We start from the raw sequence: 6,829 nt of genomic DNA on the forward strand, positions 1-6,829 counted from the left end.
CTCAACTACAATCATCCAAATGCGGCGTATGATCACCTTATGAGTGAGGCGGTCATTCATGCCCAGGCAGAGTTTATCACATATGGAGAAACTCCCGGAAGTTCTATGGGCCATCAGAACAACCCCAACTTCCGCAACTGGTGAAACTCCTTTTTGCATGATGTTCGGAACGGAGGCTGTCCTGCCTATTGAGGTTACTCAACCTACCGCCAGAGTCGAGGGCTACCGCCCAGAAACCAACACTGACGGCATCAACCTGGACAAGGACCTCCTGGAGGAAAAGCGACACAAGGCCCACTTATGCAACCTGCAAAACAAGCAGCGGGTATCGCGTTTCTACAACGCCAGAGTCAAAGCCCCGAACCTCCAACTGGGGGACTGGGTAATGAAGGAAGTCATTCCACCGCCAACAAAGCTTCGCCCAACTTGGGAAGGTCCATACAAAATTGTGGAAGTCGTTAGCCCAGGCACCTTCTACTTAATGGACAAGGATGGCGTCACAACGACCCACCCTTGGAATACCGAACACCTTCGGTATTATTACAAATAGTCATGCCGCTACCCAAAGGCATCTTGACTTAGCTAAATTTTTGTTCAATATTTAGCTAAGGGAAGCTACCCAACGGGTACTACCCCTCTTTTGTAAACGCTGATCAGTCAGCTATCAATGAAATGAGGAATTATTCAAACCATTGTTACCAAGTCTAGCACTGAGGGCAACTGGCAACGCCAGGAATCGTCAGCGGACCATGTCCGCTACGTTGTGCACTTGGACCAATTTTAATTCCTTTAATGTTTCATTGCTTGGCAAAAGAAAAATCTCTAAGTCAAAACTCTAGCGGTACAAACATATCATGACAAACATCAAACTTTGAAATTTCATTTCAGGGCTGAGACTCCCCACCCAAAGTTGTTCATTACTTCAAAATGTCGAAACTCAGCCAACAAAAAAAAAAAAAAAAAACAAAACAACACATGTAGGAGCTCAGCTCTTCGGGTTGGCTTCAACATCTCCACCTTCCGCAGGCGGCTGTGGTTGTGCGCGGCTTGTCTGGTCAGACCCTCTGGGGGTAGGACTTGGAGTCTCTATGGTGCCATCCGGCCGAGTGTGTGCCGCCAGGAAACCAGCACGGGACACCTCCGACTGGGTAGGCAGAGGAGTCTGCTGAGAACCATCCGCTGGCTGTGCACCACTTTCCCCGCTTCCCGAGCAAACACCTTCAGGCTGGACAGGAACCGCAGCTGGCACCGGCGGAGCATTTTGGACTGGCAGAACAGGTGGCTGGGATGCCTTCGCAAAGTCAATGGCGCCCCTCTGCTTCAGCATCTCCACGTTGGCTAGGGCGCCGGCCTTCGCCGATTCAGTCAGCGCCTTTTTGTACTCCGCCGACTGTTTGAATTTCTCCACAGCGGCGGCAGCGGCACGGGTCCCTTCGTCCCGCAGGCGAGCTACCTCAGCCTCCAGTTTCGTCACCGCTGCTTGCTTGGCGGCAGACTCCCGCTGCAGGATATCAATCTTTTTCTCCTTAGCGGCCACCCGCTCCTGCAGCAGAGACATGTCTTGTTCCATCCTCGAGACGTGGTTGTTCCGTTCCACGTCCCGCCGGATTGCCACTTCCAACTTGCCCCGAGCATCTGCAGCGTCGCAATCCGCCTTCGTCAGGCGCCGCTCCACATCCGCCAGCCTGTCCTTAGCGTCCCCCAGCTCCCTCTCGAGACCGCTGATCTCGTCCCTGAGCTGCCGCTCAACCCCGGGTTGCTTCTGCGCCGCCATGAACATCTCATGCAGCCCAACCGAAAGGTGACCAAAAGCTGAACTGAAGGGTGACCCGTCAATCGCCGTTGGGCGGGAAATCCCCGCCAGACCACCAAACCCCAGTATCTCGCAGAGGTGGTAGAGAAATCCCCGTTCATTGTCAGTCATGAACTCGGCATAGGCGGCAAACGAGTCCAGGTCACTCGCAGGCGCCTCTTCTGCAGCGGCCACTGGCGCCTTCAGCGGAGCTTGGCGGGCCTTCTTTTGCTGGCGGACCCCGATAACCTCAGCATCATCATCATCCTCCTCGTCGGAGTTATTCTGCCGACGCTTCGGCAACAACCGCGTCTGTCCAGCTACCGCAGGCCTTGGCCCCGTTGCTGTTGACCCACCGTAGCGGCAGCCCCCGCCGGCCGCACCACCTTCTGTGGCCCATGTCGCACGTTGGGCACTCTCTTTGTCTGCGGCGCGGCGCCAAACCCCTTCTTTCCACCCCCCACATTGGCACCCGTCTGAACAACGGGTAGGCCGTCGGCGCCAAGGTGGGAGTGCAGCGGCATTAGCAGCACCACCGGAACCTCGGATGGGCTCACCGCCAGCGTCACCGGGTCTATCACTGTCTTTTGAGCCGCATCCCCTGAGGCATACATGGCCTCCAAAAAGTTGTCAATCTCCGCGCGGTCCATGGCTTTGGCAAAGGCGTCACGGCTCCTAGCGTTACCTGGCGGCGTCTCTAAACAAACAGAAAGCAACTCAGTCAACCACAGGGCCAAATTAACTAAGTGTACAAGGTAGCGGAGATCTCTTACCAACGGCGCGAGTCAATCGTTGATCGACCAACAGCTCCCAACCGGTAAGTAGGCGAAAGTCCAACAAATTGCGATTCCGCCAGCAACCTTTGATGCGCGCCACACGACACTCTTCTTCACAAGTCAGGTTGTAGCGCAAGCCCACTGCAAAACAAGGATAAACGTTAGCAAGGTTCAAGACTAAGCACAACGTAAACCGCCAGCAATATTCATCGGAGACCGACAAACCACCTCGGATAGGTTGGAACTCTGACTTAATCCTAAACGCCGGTTTCCCTTCATTGGATTCCGCCTGATATTCCCACCCCGTCGTGGCAACGCAAAAGGTGTCCCACCAATACGACATAGAATCCCTCAGGTTCTCTATCAACTTGGGGGCTCCCTGGCGACGACTTAGGTTCACTTGGCCTCCGCAGCCCTGACGCTTCACATACGTCAGCTCATAGAAATGCAGCACCTCCGCCACGGTTGGTCCCTCACAGCCGGACAACCGCCACAGCGAAGTCATCGCCAACATCAATCGCCACATGTTGGGGCAGACTTGCCCAAAGGCTAGGCCGAACTCGCACACCAAGATCTGAAGACTGGGCACGAGCGGTAGTGTCACTCCCTGGCGGAATATCGCCTCATGCACAGCGGCAAACCCCGGGGGAAGAATTGAAGCCTTTTCATACACCGTCGGTGGACGCAGTTTAACCACGCCAGGCAACCGAAACATCCGCTTTATCCGGTTGACATTGGCAACGGTCATCCGCCCTCCCGCCTCGTCAACAGGAATCCCATCCGGAAGAACCCATGCCGATTCGGTATCCTCCCCTGTCGCATCTCCCCCGTCAGCGGAGCCACTGGCAGCGCTGTTACTTGCCAACCGCTCCTCACGCCTATTCTGAGCAGCGGCGGCCTCCCTGGCCCTAGAACTCTCGGGGCGCGAAGCACGACCCATTACTACTTCCCAGGGTATGGTTTGTAGCGGCTCGATGTCTAGCGGTTCTGGCAGTGAGGTTCCTGCACGGGCAGACGGACGCAACGAGTCAATAAAATTCCTATCCGCCGCGCTGAACGACACTTCAGACCCGGAATCCTCACTGCTCGAAATCTCTACGACGCTAGCCATCCCAAACCCTAAAACCCAAACCGGTCAGTTTACACAAGATCTAGCCTTTACCTATATTCGTTTAGTGCAAAAACATCAAGAACAATTACCCAGAAAAATACCAAAACAAGAACAAACGCACACTCAACCCAGATTCGACCATCTAGCAAAACCCAAAACCCCAACTCTCTGTCAAACACCATAACCTCCCTCAAATCTCTCTCTACACCCTCAGAGAACACCAAAGAAGCAAGATCACACCATTAACAAAAGTAGCAAAACCCACAAACCACCATTGCAGATTCAATGAAACAGGAAAAGGATTCGAAATACCAACCTCACGTCGAAGCTGTGGCGTGCAACTCGTCTTCACTGACAGATATTTCGTCCTCTCGAGTTCGACAGCTCCACGCAAACCGGGGAATCTTCTTCGCAATTCACAGACGAACAAGGCTCCAAGGAGGCGACTCAGATTTGAAGATTTTCCAGAAGTGTCGAAACTCGCTGAGTTCCCCCCCTTTTATGTCAACATCAAGCAATCCTGAGCCGTCCGCTAGAAAACGACATCACGTAGCAACCGTACACGTGTCCCACATCTTCACTAACTCCCCGGATTAACCGAGGCGTCGCCTCGGTTACGAAATCCATCATTACTCGCATTAATGACGAGAAGACGGCTAGGCTTAGGAGACAAGCCTCCAGACGCTAACCCTCTAGGAGTTGGCCACGTGTCAACCGTCGTCTCCTTTAGCTTCCAAGGGAAGTAACCACTTGAGAAGAAAACCCCCAACCATTGGAAGTCTCCGCTGAGCGAAACCCCGCCAGCGGATCTTCACTTGTCATTCTCCAAGTGACGGAGTCTCCGCTGAGCGAAACCCCGCCAGCGGATCTTCACTTGTCATCCTCCAAGTGGAGTCTCCGCTGAGCGAAACCCCGCCAGCGGATCTTCACTAGTCATTCTCCAAGTGACGGAGTCTTCGCTGAGCGAAACCCCGCCAGCGGATCTTCACTTGTCATCCTCCAAGTGGAGTCTTCGCTGAGCGAAACCCCGCCAGCAGATTTTCTCACTTGTCATCTCCCAGGTGACAGTCCACTGAGCGAAACCCCGCCAGCGGAACTTCTCTTGTCACCATCGAAGTCTCCAACGGAACTTCTCTCGTCATTCGGTAAACGGGGCGTCCTCCGCTACACAGCACACCGCTAGCGGACCCCCTTTCTCATCTGACAAGCTGCGTACTTTATTCAGCGCAACACCGCTCAATAAAATACCACCAAGCACGTCTACTTGACGCTGCTTCCTGCTACATCTAGCGGGGGGACTTCCGCCAGCGGCGGATCCCGAGGCCACGCCTCTCTGACAACGCCGCCACGCGGAGTTACGGTCAGAATGTCCCTACGGGACACGGGGACTAGTCAACAGTCTACGACAGCCCTGATCAGGTACGTTGACCCCCGTCACTTGGGTGCTAAGATTGGGCTCGCAACCCAACACCCTCTGCTCCGTGCAGCGCTGCTCCGTGCAGCTCCCCCTCAACAAACAATAATAGCGACCATCCGAAGGTCCATCTTAGCGGGGGAGTGGGGGACTCCCTGGGGGGCCTAGCAGGGGCCCACCCGAAAGGGCACAAAGCGTTTGCTCAGTAAATCTATGGTTGACGACGCACTGACGCTAATTATGCTTCTGCAAAGTCTAGCGGGAGAAACGCTTCAAACCGCCGATCAACTCCCCAACCAAGATTGCCCTCCTTGACTGGGGATTTGGGGGACTTGTACATACATGTGCATTTGCAAGCATAATTAGCTATAATGAGCCACACTCATTGTACCGCCAGGGGTACCAACGCCCACCATATGAGTGACTGGCGTAAAGACAGCTAGCCGGGTTACCGCCTGAGCCCCGGATCAACCCCAAAGCACCGCCGACGCGCCACCACGCGCCGTGTCAAGTTAGCATCAGAAGCTACTGAAACTGGGAACTGAAGCACATCAGTCCCACATCGAAAACAAGGAGAAGATCATCCTCTTCCTCACCTATAAAAGGTCCTCTCCTCTCTCCTCATTAATTACGCATTTACTACTCATTATTGTTATGCTGCCTATATGCATTGACTGACTTAGGCATCGGAGAGTTGAAGACCGCCCAACGCGGTCTCCCTCTAACGCCCTGTCTTGTGTTTGGCAGCTAGCGGTAATCCTCGGATCGGCAGAGTAGCGGTCCGCCTGCCGGACCAGCGTTAGACCAAGGTTTGGCTACCGCCAGACTTTTGAGCATTAACATATATGCGTAGGACAGACATCCTTGTGCTTCAAATGTATAAATATTAATTGATGGCCCAAAATGATTGTCTCTAGGCAGAGTTGGTTCCAAAAGATAGTATGATGGATTTGTTTTTGGCTTAAATTCACATAAAACGTGACAATCCCAAATCCCAACTAAGCCTGATGCCAAGATGAATGCCACTACGCCTACTGAAATAGTTTTTTGATAATTGTTTCTTGCTAGTTATAAGTTATAACCATGTTTCATACTATCCTTTTGGAGAAAGAGAATGTAGCTTGGGTCAAATGAAGGGTAAATCATGATACTTCAGCATTTAAGGTGATAAGCAATGAAGCTAAGAAACTAAAAGATGAGGGATTTCAGTTTTGTCCTTGGTCACATGGGATATTTACTGTATGAGAAAAAATAGACTAGATCATACCAATATGATTACTGTAGGAAACAATTGCTACTCTGTTTGCAGACCTCTTAGGTAGGGAAAAATATTTATCCTCATTTTCTCTCTCTTCTATGTGGCTGGAAAAGGTAGATATATGTTTTTGGAAGAGATAGCTATATTATAAATATTTCATGTTTCAATTGAATAATTAGTTTCTTATATAAGCTTGCAAAAATTGGTACATATATATTACTTATCTTAATATATAACCATGTCTGTATCTGTCTTTCGACATTGCAGGTTTGTGTTTTTCTATCTGGCTATTGATTCTCAACACATGATAATCATTGATCTGTTCTTTTCACAGCCCAATTTTATTTGATGTCATTTAGATTGAAAATTATTGATTGGCCTTGTCAGATACTTTTGGTCTTTGCTTGGATGAATATCTATATATGAGATCACAATGTGGCCAGTGGTCGGTTATGGGATCATTAGAATGTGACCACCA

The sequence above is a fragment of the Rosa chinensis genome, chromosome 4 (assembly GCF_002994745.2).
Source record: "Rosa chinensis cultivar Old Blush chromosome 4, RchiOBHm-V2, whole genome shotgun sequence".
Classification (NCBI taxonomy): Eukaryota; Viridiplantae; Streptophyta; class Magnoliopsida; order Rosales; family Rosaceae; genus Rosa; species Rosa chinensis.